At 42.7% G+C, this 23468-nt stretch overlaps 1 protein-coding gene across 2 annotated transcripts in view; it reads left to right on the top strand.

Annotated features, from left to right (window-relative positions):
• gpc5b (glypican 5b) overlaps positions 1-23468 on the top strand; it is a 507172-nt gene that overhangs the window by 79803 nt on the left and 403901 nt on the right. The window lies entirely within an intron of this gene.

Genomic DNA, 23468 nt, shown 5'->3' with positions numbered 1-23468 from the left:
TCTGCCCGCAGAATTGAGTAAAAGAACTGTGATGAAGGTCTGCTTTCAAAGAGGCTCTGAAATTTAAAATTCTAAACCATGGAACCATATCAACTCTTGCATCTCCCTTCTGAAACTGGAATCTGGTCTTGAGCTTATATACAGAAGGTTTACAAATGTATGGAATGTGTGTCCTTCACACTGCACAGAACGTCTATTCAGTCCCTGCCCAATGGTCACATTTATCATTGCTAGGCAGCCCTGCCAAAAGTTCCCACGAACACCTTCTCTGTTTGCTACTGCTGCATATATACCCTCAGAGGGAATTGACAAGTGCCAACCACCATATGACCACTGCATGATTGTGGGTGATCTACTTGCTGGACCATGTCATCAGGAAAGTTGTTGCTCTGAGTCTGTTTTGTATATTTGGTGTGATGGTGTAGTGTTTGGTGTGATTTGGCCTTTGGTGTGATTTGGTGCAGTTTTTCTGTTCTGTGTTGTGCTTGGCCTTCAATGAATGACAAGTAAACAAGACAATTCCTACCTGCAAATTGACCATGGATTCTCTTCCGGAGTTGATGCAGTAACTGTGAATAAATTTCAGTGCTCAATATGTTGAATGATACGTGGGGTGCACACTCCATCCATAGTGTATCATAATGTACATTGTGCTTGTATATTGAGGTTCGATGCCATGAATAAATATTCTACCAATTCGTGTCATTGTAGTTACCGGTCCTTGTTATGAGATAGCTGTGGTTGGGTGGGTAGGCATGTGGTACCAGGCTACATTCATGGAACAGAATAGATTTGGAAAAGCTGGTGATAGGGTTGATATTTAAAAAAAATTGAGTCATGGCTCATGCAGGGCATTGGGTCATAGCACTGTGTTTGAAGCAGATTTGTGTATTGGAGCATGGGAGAAACTCCTTCTCAATTTCCTCCTCCCCTCTCCTCCTGTTCTTCCTCCTGCTCTACCTCTTCCACTGAAATAGCTGTGAAGACACTGATTAATCCAATAACCGTCACTGCTCCTTAGCTGTCAGGGTACCTGAGGTCAGGGAATCTCAGTTGACCAGTGTTAATCCCAAGCTTGAGATGCAAATCCTCATTATAATATTTAAATATCCTACCCATCTCCTGCAGATAGATTGGTCACCTACTCTTTTTCCTGGCTCTGTTTAAAAGTGTCTGTAAACAGGTTTGAGGCTAGTCGAATTTTGGGCTTGGGATTTTAAAGATTTTTACATCCACCTCACCCCTACCCCAATCCAAGTCCTCTCATTGATTAAACATTCTCCCTTGTTGGAATAAGGTTCCAAGGGTGGTGGCAGTCTTTTGGTACCCTGTTCAGATGGACTGCATTCTTATATGAAGCATAATCATGCATTTTAGCTTGATATTTAATACTTTTAGATAAAGGACAGGAATGGACAGTGGTTCTGTCCAGCTTGAACAAGGATTAATCATATTGACTATCAAAACATACCCAATGGAGAGATGAAACTTACATGATAGACATCAGCCTTCTATTGATTGCTAACAAAAAGGTTACACACACCTGAGTCAGACACACCAACCTGTAATCCAGGCTGATTCACACTGGAGTGCAGAGGGAAAGGATGAGAAGTTAAGCTAAGACCTCATCTGCTCTTGCAGGTGGACATAAAAGACCCCATGTTAGCAAAATGGTGGAGTTCTTCCTCTCTGATTTCCCGGCTAATCCCTCACTCAATATCACTAAGATAGATTCTTTGGTTGTTATTATTTTGCTGTTTCAGGGACCTTGTGTGTGTATTTGCTGCAATGTTTATAACGTTATAACAATGACTCCACTTCTAAGTGTACTTCATTGACTGCAAAGCACTTAGAGTCATCCTAAGATCAAGAAAGGTACTGTAGGAATGTCAGCCTTTCTTTGACAATTTACATCAGTGTGCCAACATGAGGATATTTTTACTTCACTGCTATTGATGCTTCTTGAAAAGATTATACCTAAACCAAATAACATCCCTAGCACTGATAGTTAAACTTTACAAATGTGGAGTCAATTACTATTGGAGATTTAAAAATGACAAAAAAGTCTTTCAGACCATGTGCTGTTCTTTAATGAATCTTGGGTCTGTTTTGGTGAGGAGGTACATAGTTGCTTGTCCTGTCCACATGGGCCACTTATTACCTAAAGCGAATGTTGGGCTTCTTGGATGAGCATCAGACCACAAGAAATAGGAGGAGAAGTAAATGATATGGCTCCTAGAGCCTGCTCTACAATGCAATAAGATTACGACCAATCTGATCTTGGCCTCAGTTCTACTTTCTTGCCTGTTCCAATTAATCTTGACTTCCATGTAGATCAACGATTGGTCTATATCAACTTTGAATATATTGAATGGCTTGGTCATATTTCTCTTGTGTATGGATTTCCAATGGTCCATGACGTCATGAGAGTAAAAATAAAAATCTTTGTCTTAAATGATACCCCCTTATTCTGAAATCACGTCCCCCTGTTCCAGATTTCCCCACAAGGGAAAACATGCTCTTAGCATTTACCATAGTCAGAATCTTGTGTTTCAATAAGGTCACCTTGCATTCTTAACTTCATTGAGTACATCTTAGTCATCCTCTTCACATCAAACAACCTCTTCATCAGTCTGGTGAACCTTCTCTGAATTACCTCTATTCTGATTAGTTAATTGACATATACATCAGGGTACAATGAAATCCTTTGCTTGCATGAAGCTCACAGAGTAAACGGTATACATGGTAATAAAAAATACAGTGATGAGCGCAAAACAACAGAATGCTGCAAAGTACAACAGAATGGTGCCATCTGAACTAGTGCAAAAAGAAATACATAAGTGACAATAATGGAATAACCGAGATATAGAATTAAGTGTTCGAGAATGTGGCAGCACCACTGAGAAGGAAGTGTGAAAGAGGTGGTTGGTTCAGAAGTCTGATTGCAGTGAGGAAGAAGTTGTTCTTGAGTCTGATTGTCTGGGTTTTCATGCTTGTGTGTCTTCCCCTAGAAGGTAGAAGAGGGAAAAGGGAATGGCCAGGGTGGCAGGCATCCACCAATATCTCTCATTAAAAAGGAGACCAAAACTATACACACTATGTCAGGTTAGGTCTCACTAGTGCCCAGTGTTGTTGAAGCCAAATTTCCTTACTTATATACTGTATCCCCCTTTGCAATGAATGCCAGCATTCAATTTGCCTTACTTATTACTTGCTGTAGCTGCATGCTAACTTTCCACTTTTCATTTACCCTCTGTACAGCAGTGTTCTGTAGTCCCTCTCCATTTAAACCATTTCTGTCTTTCTGTTCTTCCTACCATAGTGTGTAACCTCACACTTCCCAACATTATACTCTTGTCTTTCCTCACTTACTGAACCTATTTGTGTTCCTTTGCAGACTCTTTGTGCCCTCTTCACATATTGGTTTCCAACTAGTTTTGAATCAGATTTGGCCACAATGTCCCTTCACCTCAGTTACAATTGTAGATTGTAAATAGTTGGAAGTCCGAGGACTGATCATGGGACATTCCACTAGTTAGCTTGCCGACCTGTGAACGATCCATTTATCCTGACTTTGTTCATTCTCCAACTTTCTATAAATGCTCATATATCACCCACAATGCTGTGAGCTCTTACCCTGAGTAATAACCTTTTCAGATGGCTGTTTACTGAATACCTTTTAGAAATCCCAATGCACTACTTCTGTTGGAGCCCCTTTCTTCATCCTGTTTACTATGTCTCAAAAATCTCTACTGTACTTGTCATATACAATTTTGCATGGTGGTTTATAGTGAAAGTACAAGCCAAATAAATGGTGTCTGTCATTTGGGATGTGGGCCATTTGGTTTTTCAATCCACATCCATCCAGTCAGCAATTTTATTTGAATCATTGAGTTTGGAATTGAACTCTTGGAAAATTAAGTGTGAAAATCTGAATAGAATTTTATTTTGCAGTATACTTCCTGATGCATATACATGCACTGTATTTGTATGACTAATGTCCTGTGCATGCAGAGATGATTAACATTCATAACTATTAGTCTCAATTTTTGTCTGTCTTTTCTGATTTGTATTGGTCTATTCAAGCTAATAGTGCAAAAAATGGAATTAAGTTTTTCTTTATTATTAATTCAAGGGATGTAGGCTTTGCTGGCTGAGCCAGCATTTAATTGTCCATCCCTAATTGCCCTTGAGAAGGTGGTGGTGAGCTGCCTTCTTGAACTGCTGCTGTCCTGGAGGTGTGGGTATACCCACAATTGTGTTAGGGAGGGAGTTCCGGATTTTGACCCAGTGACGATGAAGGAATGGTGATGTATTTCCAAGTCAGGAGGGTGTGTGGTTTAGAGGGCAACTTCCACGTTGTGGTGTTCCTGTGTGTTTTCTGCCCTTGTCCTTCTAGCAGGTAAAGGCCGTGGATTTGGAATGTGCTGTCCAAGGAGTCTGGGTGAGTCACTACAGTGCATCCTGTAGGTGGTACAACCTGCTACTACCACGCACTGTGGTGGAGTGAGTGAATGGTTGTGGATAGGGTGCCTATCAGCGGACTGCTGTATCCTGTATGATGTCAAACTTCGAGTGTTGTTGAAGCTGCACTCATCCAGCAAGTGGAGAGCATTCCATCGCACTCCTGACTTGAGCCTTTGATTCAAGAGATTTTGGCCTTGCCATGGATGAGAGTAACAAATCTGGTGACCACTGAGTCTAGCGTGGTTTCCATCTGTTGCTACTTTCTCTCTGGTGGTTCGGGAGCAATCTCTCCAACAGTGGATTTTGGCTGCCCTCAATGCAATATAAATCCAGCACTTGCTTCAGGTTCGACAGTGTCCCAGTCATTGCAGTTGTATTCATGAGCTTGGGCAGAGAGGGTTAAGTATTGTTTTAAGAAATGAAATTCTAATAGCCTAAAATAAAAGACCATTAATTCTCAAAGTCGGTACCTCTCCCCATTCTGATGTCTGCTCTTCGGCTGAAACTTTGAATTAATCCAAACAAACAAATTCTGCCATGAGTTTATAAAAATAAACTTTAAACTTTTCCCCCTCCCTAAGAGAACTCCCCACTAACCTAGCAGGGTCAGGCAGGGTCAATAGATTGTGTCTTTAATTTTCAGACTGGTGCTTGAGTGAAGTTAACTCTGTGTGTGTTCCCTGAATGTTCAGTAGTAGAATGTGCTGTGTGTAAGAGTTCACTGCCCCTTTTGAGCCCAGTTATAGAATGGAATAAATGTGGGCCTGCTTTATGGTTGCAAGATGGGATGGACCTGTGTAATTTTGTGCTTGTTAATGGAAATTTTTAGAAAGTAATCTCAGTGGGTGAAAGCCTCATTAGACTGTTCTCCCTCTTCCTTCTGACGACCTCTCCTCGTCTTCACTGAGTCATACAGCACAAAACAGTTCCTTTGGCCATCCGAATCTCCGCCAACTATCAAACACCCATTTGCACCAATCCCGTTTTGTTCTCCACTCATCTCATCAGTTACCTGCATTTCTACCACCCACCTACACAAGGGGCCATTTACCATACAATTAACCCACCAACCCTCACATCTTTGGGATGTGGGAGGAAACCAGAGTATCCAGGGGAAACCCAATCATAGCCACAGAGAACGTGCCAACTCTACGCAGACAGCACCGGAGGTCAGGATTGAACCTGGGTCGCTGGCACTCTGAGGCAGCGGCTATGCTAACTGCCCCATTGTGCCTCACGTCCTCCCTCTCATTCCCAGAGGTGCTGATTTAATCTGTGACATTATCCCAGGGAAGTCTGTGATCATGTCCATATGTGAGCCAATAACTAACTGTGTTAGGCTCTTCAGCTGTGTTGGTAATCAAGGTTGGGTCTGATCCCATTGACACATACCCTATTCAGCGGAGCCATTGGTTTATTACCTGAAGGAAGATCCACGTCCACAAAGAAGCACCCTCATGCACTTTGCCCTCCCCTTTCCACTCTCCACAAGGGAATGGAACTGATCTTCAGTAAACAATCAGATAAGAGAAAAGACGAGTCAGCCAGCGTTCCCCTCCTGATGTGACCTATTAACTCGGGGCATGAACTGCAAATTGACCCTGGGACCTCCAACTCCATTTCTCAACAAAGCTTGCATTTACACAACGCCCCAGGGTTGCTCTCTCCAATGCATCTGGTCCAGTGAATTATTGTGAAGCCTAGTGATTGCTAAATTAGCAAAAGTTGTGCACAGCTAATTTCCACAAGCTATGACTGAGAAAAGAAGCATAACAAGTACATCTGCTTTTAATAGTGATGTCCAGAAGGATCCATATTGGTCAGGATACTGGTAGAACTTCTCATTTTTTAAACAGTGTCATGATGTTCCCAAATAACTGAACAGGCAGATACAGTAAAACTCTGGCAATCCGCGATCCAACCATTTGGAAATCCCGATGGTTTGGCATCTGGCTAGCGAGGTGATGTTTGCAGTTTCTACTCTCTGGGTCCCCAGTTCCTGTGCTCCTTTTGCACTGTCCAGGTCTCCAGTCCCCACACTTCATGTAAATGTAAACTTGACTGGTTCTGTTCCCTGTGCTCCCTTGAAAGTTACTGGTTTCACAGAAATGTTACTGTGTAACATCTTGTTGGGGGAAAAAAAGTGAATTAAAAGTGTGTTGGAGTATTAGTAAAACACCATCTGATAGTCTGGAAAATCTGCTGGCTCACCACCACCAAATTCCCACGCATGCCAGATTAATGAAATTTTACAATAGCTTAATGTTAAACCTGACAGTTCTCTTGGTGAGTTTGTGAAAGTTCCAACTGATGTTCCTGGGAGACTTTTGACTCTCAACCTCTAGACTCAGAGGCAAGAGCATTGCCAACTTAGCCATGCTGTCTGGAGGCTGAGGAGCAGAGTACAAGAGCTGTAGGTAACTTTGGGGACACAGTTTGGGGGATGTTGCTAAGTCTGAATGTAGAAAAAGATTGGAGGTTTTTTTTGTTTGTTTTGGTTCCTATCCTTGCCAGTAAAGAGTCTAACACCTATATTTAATTAAACCCGAATCTCATTAGTTTTGAAGAAACTCAAACACTGTGCATCTGGCAATCATTGGGTTTCACAACACAGAGCCGTAACATAGACCTGCAATGGCTCAATGAATTAATGGGAGTTCAAAACAGTTTTGGCAAAAGCTTCAGTGGGTGATGGGGTAAGAGTGGCAGGTAAAGAGATGGGAAGGGTAGGCATGGACAACGGGGAGGATTACCTTTTGAACTGAAGGGGAATGGAGAGGGAAACAGGAAGGTGGATATTTCCAATTGACATTGATAAGATGCCATGAAAGTGAGTGTTGGCAGAAAGTAAAGTCCCAGGAGTAATAGAAGTACTGATAAAGGATCAGTTAATGGACCAAAAAAGTGTAGGCACACACGGGCCACTTTCAAGATGACAGGCTCTTATTGGTGATTGATGCAAGAGGCAATGCTGTAGACTCAGCAATTCGTAATTGATTTGAATGACATGGATGAAAGAGCAGAGTGTAATGTATCCAAGTTCAATAGCAACACAAAGTTAGCTGGGGAAGTGGACAGTGAAAAGGATGCAGTCTGCAAGTGGAAAAGGGTGGATTAGGTGTGCAAAAGCTGGCAGATGGGGTATAATTGTAAAGGCTTGGATGAGATCACACCTGGAGTGTGGGGACAGACAGTCTGTCTATACCCTTTTGAATTTCGAAGGGTGACAGGTGATATTATTGAAACATCCACAATTCTTACAGGGCTTGACAGGGCAGATGCAGGGGTAATGTTTCTCCTGGCTGGGTTGCCTGGATCAAGTCTCAAAGTAAGGGGCTGGCCATCCAGGATTAAGATTGGAGAACCTTTTTTCACTTGGAGGGTAGGAATCTTTGGAATTCTCTACCCAAGAGGGTTCTGGTGCATATGCGGTTAGTGCATGAAAGTGGCACCGAGGTGAAAGATAAGCTGTAATCTTATTGGATGGCAGAGCACATGCAAAGTGCTAAGTGTGCTATTCCTGCTTCTATTTATTGTTCTTGCATCAATTCTGTCCCACTTAAACACAAAAAATCAGGAAATTGGCCCACGATGAGTTTGAAACTGCATTAAGATGGTTCACACCAGAAAGAAGCATTAGCACGGGACTTTACCCAAAGTCAAGTCGAGTTTTAAGTCAAGTCGAGTTTTAGGTCAAGTCGAGTTTATTGTCATGTGCACAAGTACAGTGAGGTACAGGTACAATTTTGTAGTGCAGCAACCATAGAAAGGCATCAGCATTTGGAGAAATGGCTACCAGCAGCAACACAATAGAAAGCAAAGGGCAGGGCAGGCAGCATCCGTGGAGAGAGTTAACGTTTCAGCTTGCTGACCTTTCACTGGATGACTTTTCATTCACCTGAAGCATTACCTCCTCTCTCTACATCTGCTGACCTGAATATCAATATTATTTTATGCTTTTGTTTCAGATTTCCATCATCTGTGGTTTCTTTTGCTTTTGACCTCTCACCATTTAAAATATATTTTGTCTTTCTGTTTTTATTCACCAAAGTGGAAAACTTCATACTGTCTCACTTTATTCTTCAAGTGCCATGTCCCCACCTGTTCACCTATGTTGTCTATATCCTCTTAAAGCATTTCTCCTCCCAAAAGCATCAGCAAACTTGGATACTGTACACTTGGTCACTTTATCCAAATTGTTGATAAAGGTTGTGTGGGGTGGGGGGGGGGGGGGGTGGTGCCCAGTCCCAATGCCTTCATTGCTCCAAAACCATACCAGGGGTAAATTTTTCACACCGAGGGGATGAATATCTGGAACAAGCTGCCAGGGGAGGTGGTGGAGACACATATAGTTACAATGTTTAGGAAGACTTTTGGACATGTACTTGGATAGGAAAGGCATAGAGAGCTATAGGTCTAATGTAGGTGAATGGGATTTGCATAGATGAGTATCATGGTTGGCAAAGACAAGATGGGCCGAAGGGGCCATTTCTGTGCTGTACCATTCTATGATTCATAGCTTCCCAAGCTGAAAATAACCCGTTTATTCCTAATTTCTGTTTCCTACTGTTACCCAATCCCATGTGCTCCAACTTTTTTTCATGACCATATGTGACTCCTTTTGGAAAATGCCTTCTAAAAGTCCAAATGTACCTCAGCAACTGTTTCATACTTATCTATTCTGCTAGCTGCCAACTTAAAATTTCTAACAAATATGTCAAACATGATTTCTCTTTCATAAATTCATATCGACTTTGCTAATCCAATTATTATTTTTATAAATACTCTGCTAGTACTTGCAAAATAATAGATTCCAATATTTTCCCTACAACTGATGTAAATTGGTAAATTCATTTATTATTGTCACATGTACTGAGGTACAGTGAAAAACTTGTCTTGCACGCCATCCATACAGATCATTTCATTACAAAAGTGCATTGATGTAGTACAAGAGAAAACAATAACAGAATGTAGAATTAAGTGTTACAGTTACAGAGAAAATGCAGTGCAGGTAGACAATAAGGTGCAAGGCCATAACAAGGTAAATTGAGAGGTTAAGAGTCCATCTTTTTGTACTAGGGGACTATTCAATAGTCTTATAACATCAGGATAGAAGCCGTCCTGGTGGTATGTACTTCAGGCTTTTGTATCTTCTGCCCGATGGGAGGGGGGAGAAGAGGGATTGTCCGGGGTGGGTGGGGTCTTTGATTCTGTTGGCTGCTTAATGGGGCAGTGAGAAATGTAGACAGAGTCCATGGAGGGGAGGCTGGTGTCCGTGATGTGCTGTGTCCATAACTCTCTATAGTTTCTTGTGGTCTCGGGCAGAGCAGTTTTGCCATATGAAACCATGATGCAACCAGATAGGATGCTTTCTATGGTGCATGGAAAAAAATTAGTGAGTGTCAAAGGGGACATGCCAAATTTCTTTAGTCTCCTGAGGAAGTAGAGGTGCTGGTGAGCTTTCTTGGACGTGGCTTCTACATGGTTTTACCAGGAGAAGCTATTGTTGATGTTCAAAGCTCTCGACCCTCTCAACATCAGCACCGTTGATGTATACAGGAGTGTGTGGACCACGCTCCCCCTCCCCCGCCCCTTTCTGAAGTCAATGACCAGCTCTCTTGTTTTGCTGATATTAAGGGAAATGTTGTTGTCATGACACCATGCCACTGGGCTCTCTACCTCCGTCCTGTACTCCAACTCATTGTTATTTGAAATTCGACCCACTGCGGTGGTATCATCTGAAAACATGTAGATGGAGTTAGAGCAGAATCTGGCTGCACAGTCGTGAGGTATAGGAAGTAGAGTAGGGGGCTAAGGATGCAGCCTTGTGGGGCACCAGTGTTGAGGATAATAGTGGCAGAGTTGTTGCTGCCTGTCCTCACTGATTGCAGTCTGTTAATCAGGAAGTCAAGGATCCAGTTCCAAAGGGAGATGTCGAGTCCCAGGTCTAGGAGTTTGGAGGTGAATTTGCTTGGAATTATGTATCGAAGGCGGAGCTGTAGTCAATAAACAATTGTCTAACGTAGGCACCTATTACTATCCAGACGCTCCAGAGATGAGTGTAGGGCCAGGGAGAAGGTGTCCGCTGTAGACCTGTTTCAACAGTCAGCGAATTACAGTGGGTCGAGGTTGTCTGGGAGGCTGGAGTTAATGCATGCCTTGACCAGCCTCTCGAAGCACCTTGTGATGGTGGATGTTAGAGCCACTGGCTGGTAGTCATTAAGGCACGCTACCTTGTTTTTCTTAGCTACCGGGATGATAGTTATCTTCTTAAAGCAGGTGGGAACCTCTGATTGGAGTAGGGAGAGGTGAAAAATGTCTGCAAGTACCCCAGCCAGCTGATATGTGCAGGATCGAAGGACAAGGCCAGAGACACCATCTAACTGAGACGTCATTGAAAAGACAGCACCAGATGGTAGAACACTCCATCCAGATTTTATTGCTTTTCTCCTTGGTCTCCATCAATCTTTTTATCTGTTCCCCTAGCTCTCTCATTCTGCCTTTTTTTTCTCAACCTCTTCCTTTCATCAGCTTGCTTTCTGGTCTTTGCTTTCTGCATTGAGTAAGGCAAATGCTTAACCAAGTGATGAACTCGTAGCCTGTTACAGCTGACACTGCTAATTCAATTCAGTTGTTCTTTTGCACTATTTCTTCCACTAACCCCTGAGACAGGTCCAACCTTCAGCAGGATCTTATCAGAGTTTTCAATTATAAATGCAGATGCACAACGCTAGAATGCTGCCTTATCTGTACTGTCTTCTACCTTCTTTTGAGTTTAAAACAGCAGTATAATTAAGATAGGCAAACAAGAAATGTGCTGAGTCTCATATTTAAAGTAAGAGCCTCTATTTTAACTGGCTGTTCATTATTGTTCCATCTTTGGTGTCAGCCACCTTTGACAAGAAAAATATTGTAAACCCGGAGACGTGGGAGTAATGGGTTCCTGTCACCACTAGACTCCTGGACTCCGAATGGGAGAACGCATGTTGTTTCAGAAGCAGATAAATGTGGGCCTGTAGTCTGAGTGACAATTGCTGGGGGTGTGTACACACCAATGTGGTTCGGAAGCTGTGATGATTCGTGTTGTGTTTCATCTGGAAGGAATATAGAGGAACTGAAAGTGGCTTGAAAAGTATTAACAAGGACGGGACTTGAATTGTGAAATTATACTACCAGTGAAGGCTGAAGGAATTGGGGGTCTCCATGCACAAAGGAAAGATTGAGAATTGGTGGAATAGAGGCCTTTGAGAAAAGGATTCCCACATTCCTTTACAGACCTTCTTGGAAAACACAGATTCTAGAAGCAGATCAGTGGTGGTCTTTCCCCAGTGTATCCACCTCGAGAGCAGTGGGGTAGCACTGAGACTCTGCAAATGTTTTTTAATTTTTGTATTTCAAAAATATACTTTATTTATACACAACAAATATAATACACATCTTTCTCTGCATTCATTGTACCATCAATTCAATACATTTTCTTACAATGCTACTCCTCTTCCCTCTCCAAACAATGCATCCATGAAGTGTTGGAGAGGCTGTTACATGGGGCCCAGCCCGTCAGTGTCCAGTGGTTGCAGGACACTTCCCCATGGAGCCTTTGCAGTGGCCGCACTGAGCTTCAGAGCATCCCTCAGTACATACTCCTGCACCTTGGAATGTGCCATCAGAAACGTTCGTTTGCAGACATGGTAATTAGGTTTATTATTGTCACAGGTACTGAGCTACAATGACAATTGTTTTGCATGCCATCCAGACAGATCATAAAACAAAAAATCTGGAACATAAGTTCATTGTGGTAGTACAAAAAAAAACAATAGGATGCAGAATATAGTGTTACAGTTACAGAGAAAGTGCAGTGCAGGTAGATAAATAAGGTGCAAGGGCTACTACAAGGAAGACTGAGAGATCAAGACTTCACCTTTATTGTACAAGAGGTCCATTCAAGAGTCTGATAACAGCGAGATTGAAGCTGTTTTCGAGCCTAGTAGTACATGTTCTCAAGCTTTTGTATCTTCAGCCTGATGATTGCAAGGTGGCGCCGGAGCGTGGCGACACGTTGCAAGCTGCTCTCTACAGACCTACTCATTACCCTTACTATAATCGTTCTACACTTTTAAATTTAAACTCTGTCACTAACTATCACTAGTAATGTTCTTTTAAATCTTCTAACAGGGCTGGTGATCTTCTGATGTCACCTTATTGCACTGCACTTTCTCTGTAGCTGTGACACTTTACTCTGTACTGTAATTGTTTTCACCTGTACTAATCTATGCACTCTGTACTATCACAATGTAACTGCACTGTGTAATGAAATTGATCTGTACGATCGGTTTGCAAGACAAGTTTTTCACTGTACCTTGGTACAAGTGACAATAATAAACCGATACCAAATGGAAGTGGGGGAAGGAGAGAAGGACCAGGGTGAGAGAAGATTGATAAGTGTGTTGATAAGCATGATAAGGCAGATCAAAGTACATCTTTCACCACCAGGTATGTGTCCCTGGGAACAGCTCATAGAGCACAGACTCCTGTGTTACACAGCTGCTTGGGGTGAACATTGACCACAATTTACTGAGATACGCTGTATTCACACTGGGGACTTGCTTCTTGAATCCTGCTCCACGTTTGATCTACCACAGGAACCATGCTCCATTAATTTCAATGTGATTGTAGGCCAAATGAATAGATACTTTCTAAATGTATTTTGATCTGGCTCAATATTCTTAATTACTATGTCTGTAGCTGAGTTTTGATTTTCTTTTAAACCTTTATATATCTCATTTAATTATTGAATTGTTAAAATTATTTTTGATTACATTTTGAAATTATTTGAAAAGTATTTAAAAATTCCTCCAAGTATTTCCGGCTGGGAAAACTGGAAGAGGTGTTTTGCTGCATGACAAAATTTTAATAGGTATTTTGGTGGGCAGGGCTTCCTCTGTGTGGCACAGAGGTACAGCGAGTGAAGCCATTGCCTCATATCTCCAGTTACCCAGGTTCCATCTTAACCTCCGGCGCTGTCTGTGTGGAGTTTGCATGTTTTCCCTGTGACTGCATGGGTTTCCCCTGGATGCTCTGGTTTCCTCCCACAACACAGAGATGTGCGGCTTGGCAGGTTAATTGGTCACTGTAAATTTCCCCCAGTGTGTGGGTGAGTGGTAGAATCTGGGGGAGTTGAAGGGAATATGGGGTGCGAGCAATATGGGGTGAATAAAATAGGATTAGTGTAAATGGCTTGATGGTTTGTGCAGACTTAATGTGCCAAAGGACCTGTTTCTGTGCTGTGTGACTCTCTGACTCTGCCCCACTGTTAAGACCACCCCATTAGATTCTGGGCCTCCTCAACCCTGTGAGATTAACTGTCTACTTTCAGACCATGTGAGTTCTTGCATGGGAAGTTTCCCATGGCAATTCTTGGCCTGCAATATCTGGCCTTCTACATGAACAATGAGGGCATCTGTGAAGAAACCTCACTAACCATGACTAAGTGCAGAAATTAATGGTGTACGACATGGGTGCATGAAGATTAGCTATACATTGTTAGTCACACTATATTCTCTCCAGATAAGGATGGGGTCATGGATGGGATAAACCTGCATTACTTGAAAGTTAGGCATTTTGCTTTTCTGTTTCCCAGTGCCCACCTCTAAAGGTGGTGATGCCTTCCTGTCTATGGGTAGCATGCACTTGGACTCCCTCTATCACCTTTGACAGAGGTGGGGGAGCCTAGACTTGGGAGTCTAGGCTAGGTGGGGGAAGGGATGGATAGGACAAAGGGAATATAGGGTGCGGCTAGAGTTGCCATGGGTACGTTGTAGAGGTCATCCAGTCAATGTGATCAGTTAGAGAGAGAAATAATGAACAAAAGCTAAGAAATGAAGTCAGTTAAAAGTGAAAATATAAACAAAGGAATGTGAGATGCAGGGCTGTAGGACATACCTGGCAGGCTATCCTATCTCAAGGGAAAGGACAGCCACTTCCTGCCCAGAGTCTACTCTTCTTGTAAGAACATCAACCAAGCTGATATTGTGCAGTCTGGGAAAGTGAGTAGAGAGACCTACCACCAGGACAAGCTGCTGGAAGAAACAGCAGGAGGAGAAGAGGGAGAGGTCCTTAATAGGAGGCCACCTTGGCCCAGGGAGTGATTGTCCTCCTGAACTCAGTGAAGACCAATGTGTGAGACAGCTGTGCTTCAGAAGGGATGTCTAAACTAACCTTTGTTACCTTTGCAGCAATCACAACTGCACCCTTAGAGCAGGGCAATGACTGCATTGCCAATGGTCGCCAATGTCACCATGGCCCTTTCATGTGCCTGGATCCTTCCAGACTGCAGCTAGAGCACGGTAGTGTAGCAGTTAGCGTAATGCTATTACAGTGCCAGCAACCCAGGTTCAATTCCCGCTGCTGTCTGTAAAGAGTTTGTATGTTCTCCCTGTGTCTGCGTGGGTTTCCTCCGGGTGCTCCGGTTTCCTCCCACATTCCAAAGACATACGGATTAAGAAGTTGTGGGCATGCTATGTTGGCGCCGGAAGCGTGGTGACACTTGCGGGCTGCCCCCAAAACACTCTACACAAAAAGATGCATTTCACTGTGTGTTTCGATGTACATGTGACTAAAGAAATCTTATCTTAATCCATCCCTTGTTGTCTAAGGAGGGAAGGGGCTGTAAATGGGGGAGGGGGATAACAGGCTCTTTCAGAGAGAACTAGCAACAGCACCATTAGCACAGCTAGGTGCACTCTATACTCCCTCTGTCCTATCTACCCCTCCACCACCACCTCCCCCGCCCCACCTTTTCTGCAATTTAGAACTAACTTGTTTTCTCTTTCCAAGTTCTGAAGAAGAGTCTTCAACTTTTAAAGTTAACTCTGTTTCTCTTTCCACTTTACTGCCTGACTTGCTAAGCATTTCCAGCATTTTCTATTTTTATTTCTGACAACATTTCACTCCTTGAAAGGCCAGCAAGTTGATAGAGCAGGGATCATTGGGAGGATTGCTAGATTATGGTGCAGACTGCTATTGGGTGCACACAATGCTTTGTAAACAGCACATACCAATCCTTGTTCTGTACCTGGAGACCATATTTTCTTTTTCTTGTACTGTACTATTTGTGACTGGCAAATGTGGAACTGAAGATAAACAATAACATAATTGTTTACAGTATTTGTAGAGTTTGCTCATTAGAATTGAGCAACTGGAATTTGCCACCAAAGCTCAACAGTTTGGTTGAACCCAACAGAAATGCGTAAGATTCAATCTCTGACAATTCTCACTAACACTGATGCGCTGAATTTACCTCAGTGCACTGGCTGTAAGTGTCCTGCATTCTGGTATTAGCTAGCTACTGATCCTTTTTATTTGGGTGAAGGCCACATTGAAAATGGCCACAAATTTGTAACTAATAACTGTAAACCCTGCTGCAAGATCTGGGAATATTCAGCAGAGGACTGCCATTCATTACAGATGTTCTGATAAACATTGTTGAAGTCCTTTCTGGTTTCCATTAAATATCCAACACTGTTGTTAAAGGAAGAAACGTGGCTGACTATTGGCAAGGACTGCAATGGGCAAGCTAGTCAGTGTGGTGTGAATTGATAAATCGAATAAAACTGCCAGACTGCTGAACAGCACACCGGAGCTGTTCAAAGTCGCATATAAAAAGCCTAATTGTAGGAGATTAAAAATAAAGCTTGTATTTGGAGGCCATAATTGTTGTGCTGGATTAGGTCTGTCTGATCCTCACTGACAGCCCAATCATAGAGAGCTACTTCCTTTCCAAACCATCAAGACAAGCCAATAAGATTTACAGTTTAATCTGGCCAATCAGCAGTAATTGGATTTGACAGCGTCGATCTCATTGGCTCACGCCGTACAGCAGATGGCCGATTAGCTTTGTACACATGGTCAAAAGGAACCAAGTTTCCATTTCTAAGTTTTGTTTTAAACAAGTGTTTAGCATATTTAATTTTTCCTAACCTTTGCTAGGGGTTTGAACTTGCTGTGCTTGAGAGAAAGTCCTTGACTTTCTACAATATATTTCAGTCTTGGCAATCAGTAAAATAATGTTGGAGTTGAGAATTTGTGATGCTTGTGCATGTGATGCCTTGCTCTTTTCTTGCCATGGCAATGATAATCATTACTAAGTTGCACTATATCCACTGATGAGATGCATTCACAACACAGAGTCTATTATTTCTGCAGTGTAGGGGTACAGAGCAGAAAGGTTCAACTTCATTTTTCTGTTGGAGTTGAGCTACTGATCCCAACACCAGCATTGATTGTTACACTTGGCCTCAACATCTGGGTCAGTTACAGGTCAAAATCAGGCAAAGATTTGTCCTTATTGCTACTTTGCAAAATGCACCTGATAACTGCTCCGTGAATAATTCATTGACACTGCTTCATAAACTATGTGTCTCATCATCTCTATTACTCAGTCTCTTAAGATGTCACCTTCCTCCCACCTTACCCCCGGCTCTCCCTCCTCTCTCTCTGGCTCTTTCCTCCTTCTCCCTCTAGCTCTTCACCCCCCCTTCTCTCTCGCGCCCCCCCCCACATCACCCGTTTTACCCCCCTCACCCTCTTGCTCTCCCCCTCCCCTCTTGTTTCCCCTCCCTTCAACAATCTTCCAGCATAATGGGCTACCACATCGTAACATCTCTGTCCCAGGAATGCGCTTGCTGTGAATCCCAGGACACTGTAGTCATTCCTTCTGTTGTGAAGTAGAGACAGGGATAAATTTTATTCTTCAGTATTAAAATGCAGCTAATTACAAGATTCATTATATGCTGTGCAATGAGAACAATGAGAAAGCCATTTACTTCCTTTGATTTCTGTGAGTGAATGTGAAGCACTTTATTCCAAATGAATCCTTTCAAGAGCAATTAAAAGGAATGCGACTGACCCACTGGAACTCTGCGCAGTGGCAGTGAATGGGATTTTAGTGTTTATGGGTTTCATTCTTGTAGACCCCCCCTCTGCGAATGTCTTTTCACCCCTTAAGATAAGGGGTGCTGATGTTAGTAAACGGAAGGAACATTCCCACTTCAGCTGCATTTAGATCAGCATGAAATGTAAATTAAAAGCCCCTCCACTACATCTAAATCCCAGTTCTAAAAGGGAATTTGTTTGCTCTGAAATTGTAGTGACTGACTGGTGTTGGATTTGTGTCCAGGTGACTGGTAGGTAGTTCCTGTGCATGGCCAGGCATGTTGTTGAAGCACAGTTTTTGTGCAATGAATCTTCTCCAGAAAGTTGTAACCTAGAACCTCCCAAATGAAAATGACAAATTTATAACTCTTGTGTTTGACTGAAGCCCTCCCAGACAAGAATTAGACCTCTGTCCTGAGTGTGCTAAAATTGGGACCCCATCATTCCCGATCACATTTCCAGTTTTAGAAGATGCCCGTTGCATGTACACCATGGTCACACACACATTCTCAGCTCACCACTTAATCACTTCACCTGGGTGTTAATTTACACCTAATCACGGCATGCTGATCGGAGCAGGACTCAAGCAGAAATGTTCCTTCCACCCACTAACACCGACACCCCTTACCTTGGACAACCCGCACGTCTTTGGGATATGGGAGGAAACCAGAGCACCCGGGGGGAACAGACGTGGTCACGGTGAGAATGTGCAAAGTCCACACAGGCAGCATCGGAGGTGAGGGTTGAGCTCTGATCTCTTGTGTTGTGAGGCAGCAGCTCTACTTGCTGCGCCACTGGGCTGTTCAAAATGGTGAGGGATTGGGGAGAGATGTCAGGGTGAAGGAAGAAAGGAGAATAAAATTCCTTCGTCCTCTCCAGCACAGTTGGTGCTTCATCCACCAGGAAATCCTTGTATTAACAGGATGGTTGAAATCTCCTGACAATACTGCATCCATTCATTTAACAGACAATGGTGGTAGACACTGTGAGTTAGTGTGTTCATATATTGTTCTTTTACCTCCTTGGTCCCAGAGCTGAATCCAGCTTGACAGGCAAGAAGTGATCTGGTTTCAGTTTGCAAGTGAAATTACTGTGAGTCAGTTTAATAACATCCACATTCCGTCATTGGTCAGTAAATCCATCAGCCCTGAAGTAAAAAGAATTCATAGAATATTTCAACATTTCACTGTTAATATTATACTATGTAAATTTGGGAGTGGTAGCTTTGTTTTCTTATGTGCATGTGAAACTGTCTTTGACTCTCACTGTCAGTATCTTGTTCTGAGTGTGTATGTTCCTGTTTAGCTGTCTGTGTATGTGTGTGTAAAACACTGTTCAGCACAATCATTTTATGCTCATTCTACATGAGCATTAGTTCCAATCTCATGTGTCTGCCTGCTGTAAATCTGCATGTGTTTCTCTTTACACAAGCTGTCATTTATGATGGTATCTGGAACACAATTTACGATAAAAATAATTGAAGCACAAACCTTTTTGAATAGATGGGAGTTGTGTTTATATTTAGGAATGAGGACTTTGAAGCAGGTCACATTCGTAAACCATTACAAGAAAGACTTACTGAGAATCCCTGACAAACTTGACAGGCTGGCCCTGTTTTATTCTCTGTAACCACCAAGATTTAAGTGTGCGTGATGCCGCATCAGTAGTATTTTAATCCAGGTTATTTTCTTTAAACTTGAGGGAAACTTGCAATTGTTTTTCACATGGGATAGTGTGGAGAAAAATCCCCTTCATCTGGATACGATACCAGCAGCAGTCTCCAGTTATTTTAAACAAAGAATTCTTAGCCCTCTGCTTGCAGTCCAGCTGTCTGAGGGTTTCACATACTTGACTGGGCAGGGTACATCTGCTATTCCAGCACATAGTTTACCAGAGCTTGGCATTAGTTTAAAGCTTTCAGCTTTAGGTATAATCCCTTCTGCTGCTAGATGACAGCATACTTTGGCCAGTGCCAGGCCTTGTTTTAAGCATTTCAATATAGTCACTGCATATAAGTGGCCAGTCCTGATTTGAGGGGGAGATGGTACTAGTGTTTTCACATTTTGGGTATTTGTTACTCCCCTCTGAGGGGCAATGGGAAATTTTAAAGGAGATATGTGGGGCAAGTTTTTTTTTTACACAGAGAGTGGTGGGTGCCTGGAATGGGTTGTGTAGGTGAGTGTTAGAATCTGGGGGAGTTGATGCGGGGAGAATAAAGCATGGGATTAATGTAGGATTGATGTAAATGGGTGGTTGATGGTCGGTGCGGACGGGATGGAGCAAAGGGCCTGTTTCTGTGGTGTATGACTCTATGGAAATAGGGCATACGACACCCATCTCTGTGGAAGACCTTCACGATTCTGGTTTGGGGTGGGATGATTACACTTCTTCATCTCTAACTGCAAATAACATCACGTTCCTCATATTGGGAAGAAAGTCTCTCATGGTACATTTACACCAAGAGATTAATATGGATTACATTGAATTCCATTCTCAATTCTGAGACCCATGTTTGCTTCTCATGAAATCTTGTTATTCCTTCTTTCTCATTTTTTTTTATACTGTGTAAGCTACTGAATTGTAATAGGATTTAAGCAAAACTAGCTTTACATTTGAAGGGAGAAATAATGAGTTATGGAAATAATTAACTCATCTGAAAGTTGATCTGACCAATTTGCTTTCTCTACCATCATAATATGATTTCCGTCCTCTTTAATTCAATACAGTAAATCCAGGTGGAAAACAACCTGGTAGATTGTTTCCTAATAGCTCAATAAATGTGAAGCAATGAATAGCTGAGGCACCAAGACCAGGGAAGCTTGGTTTTATTTCTACCAAATGTTGATCTCAATGTCCTTATCCAGAAAGGAGAAAATCCAATTGGGTCCCTGCTCCTGATTGCCATCTGGTGTCCCCTTGTGGAATTGCGTACATTGGCTGAGGACTGAATTAGATGTTCCCAGTGTTCAGGTAGACTGATGCCCAGTGTCTTGTACAGATTTGGCTAAGGAAGAGAGGGCTTTCCGATACCTGTGGAGCCCTACCCAGCAAGAATGCAACTTTGTTGAGCCTTTCACTCGAGGAGAGTCCGGAGTTCAATCTTTGGCTTTGTATGAATTGGGTAATCTCAACCAGAGCACTGACCTCAAGTATCAGGGGGAAGAGATGGTGTTCATTCTCCGCTCTGAAGCAAGGTGTGGTTTGTGTTGGAGCATATTGGGTGGTGATGAAGTCAGGGTTGGACATCATGACTCCTATTGAAGTCATGACCTTTCCTCTGCCTCCCTCTCAATGCGGAACTTAGAGTCAGGAGGAGACGTGTAGTAGGACACTTGAAGCAAACTCTACTGCTGTTATTTGCTCACAACCATGTGTTGGCGATTCTGTGATCTTCGTAGTTTTGTTCTTTGCTGCATGATCGGAATCAAAGTTCCTTTCCAAGAGCAACTGGGTGAAAAAATGCAGAAACTTAATCAGAATGGGATTTAGGATTATCATGGAATGCACTCAGAATAGTTTGGCAGATAAACAAAAATAAATTCTATTGATATTTTATCTTCCATGAGAAATTAGCATTTTATTCTTTCATGATTAAGAGGCATTTCTGGCAAGACCAACATTAATTGTCCATACCCAATTATCAATGAGAAAGCAATGATGAGCTGTTGCCTTGAATTGCTGCAGTCCTTTGGATGAAGCTACTCTCTGTGTTGTTGGATTGGGAGTTCCAAGATTTTGACCTTGTGGCAAAGAGGGAAGGGCAACCTATTTCCAACTTGGGCTGGTATTTGTGATTAACAGAGGAGAACTTACTTGTGGCTGTGCCCACTACTCTATAACTTTATGATTACACCTAATGTATTTGTAAATTTAAGATATGATGGGTTTGGCAGGTTTTATTGAAGAGGCTTGAGGACTCTATCCCAGATAGTACAGACAGCAGCTGTACTGGTGGTGGGAGAGCAGATGTACAAATTGGTGGATGAGGTGCCCACTTTAGGTGTTGAGCTTCAACATTTTTTGTGCGAGACTCACGAAGGCAAGCAGATTACATTCTGTCATGTTCTTGTAGATGATGGAAAAGCTTTGAGGAGCTAGGTGGTGAACCACTCACCGCAGGATACCCAGACTCTCAGCTGTTTTCGTTCTGTGGTGTTGGGCTGGGGAGAAGTTAATTTATGGCCGACAGTGATTTCGTCGAAGTTATGGAGTCATGTAGTAGGAAACAGGCCCTTCAGCCTACAGAGTCCATGCCAACCATCAACCACCAAGTTACAATAATTCTATGTTAATCCCATTTGTTTTAAATTCTCCCCACATTCCCATCATCTCTCACGGATTCCACCAGTCCCCTACACACTGGAGCAACTTACAGTGGCCAATTAACTTGCCATCCAGGACGTATTTGGGATGTGGAAGGAACCTACGTGATCACAGAGAGATGTGATCAAACTCCACACAGGCAGCACTGGAGGTCAGGATTGAACCAGGATCGCTGGAACTGTGAGGCAGCCCCTCTACTAGCTTCTCAATGTGCTGCCCTTTGTTGTTGATGGATATAACAATAGTAATGCCATTGAAGTCAAGGGGAGATGGACATTTTGTTAAAGCAGGTCATTGCCGGACAGTTATGGGGGAAATCTTAATCGCCATTCATCAATCCGTGCTTGAACATTCATGTCCTATTGAATATGAGTGCAGGCTACTTCTTATCTAAGGAATGGGGAATTGCACTCAAAACTGTGGAATCATCAGAGAATAAATTCACTTTTGAGCTTGCAGTGAAAGTTATTGATGAAGCAGCTGAAGATGGTTGAGTTAAGAGCACTGACCTGTGGTTGCTCTGTGGCAATACACACAAATCTGTGAACAAATTACAGTAAAACTCCGATAATGTGACATCTGTTTTGTTTTTGAAATCCCCTTGGCTCACCGGGTGATGTTTCTCGTGCTCCCTTTAAACTCACCAATGCTTCATTTTCTGTGCTGCCTTTAAACTCGCCTGATTCAGATTCAGATTAGTTTATTGTCATATACACCAGGGTGCATTGAAGTTCCTTGCTCATCTGAAGCTTACAGAGCAAATAGTGTACATGGTAATAATAAATACAGCAATAAATCCAGAGACGAGCACAATAACAATGGAATGGAATGGTGCAAAGTATATCAGTGCAAACTGAAGTAATGTGAAAAGAAACGATAAAGTGACAATAATGGAAGAGGTAGAATTAAGGGTTCAGGATCGTGACAGCATCACTCGGAAAGGGGATGTGAAAGAGGTGATTGGTTCAGAAGTTTGATAGCAGTGGGGAGGAAGCTATTCTTGAGTCTGGTCGTCTGGGCTTTCAAGCTCCTGTATCTTCTCCTAGAAGGTCAAAGAGAGAAAAGGGAATGGCCAGGGTGGCTGGTATCCTTAACGATACTGTTAGCCTTCCTGATGCAGTGCACATGAAATTGGATTGGATGGAAGGAAGTGATGACCCTGTGATAGACTGGGCAGTGTTTACCACATTCTGCAGCTTCTGTCAGTCCAAGGCAGAGCAGTTGCCACATCAGGCTGAGATGCAACTCGTCAGACTACTTTCTGTAGCGCAAATGTAGAAATTTGAGAGAATCGTTGTGGACATGCTGAATCTTCTCGGGCACCTGAGAAAGTACATACACTGATGAGCTTCCTTGATCACCGCATCAGGGTGGAGGGATCAGGAGAAGCAGCTGATGATTTGGATGCCAAGGAACTTGAAGCTGTCGACCATCTCTATGGCAGCTCCGTTGAAGGGGACAGGGTTGTGTTCACCCTCCCCCATCGCAGCCCCCCCCCCCCCCAACCTCCACCCAACCCTTCCTGAGGTTCATTGGAAAATTTATTTACTACTGCATAATATAGTTTTGTTTTTAAAAAGTGTGAAGCAAAAGCGTGTTGGGGTATAAAAAGAGATAATATCAAAGTCAGGAAAATCTGCTAGTCCGGCATCACCAAAGTAGTGAGAGTGTCGGCTTATTGGAGTTTTACTGTAATGTTTAATTGGACTTTGCTGCCACTCATTAAACCTGTATCTTTTATTAATAGC

This window comes from Pristis pectinata, chromosome 6 (genome assembly GCF_009764475.1).
Source record: "Pristis pectinata isolate sPriPec2 chromosome 6, sPriPec2.1.pri, whole genome shotgun sequence".
Classification (NCBI taxonomy): Eukaryota; Metazoa; Chordata; class Chondrichthyes; order Rhinopristiformes; family Pristidae; genus Pristis; species Pristis pectinata.
This window is presented reverse-complemented; position numbering and strand designations above follow the sequence as displayed.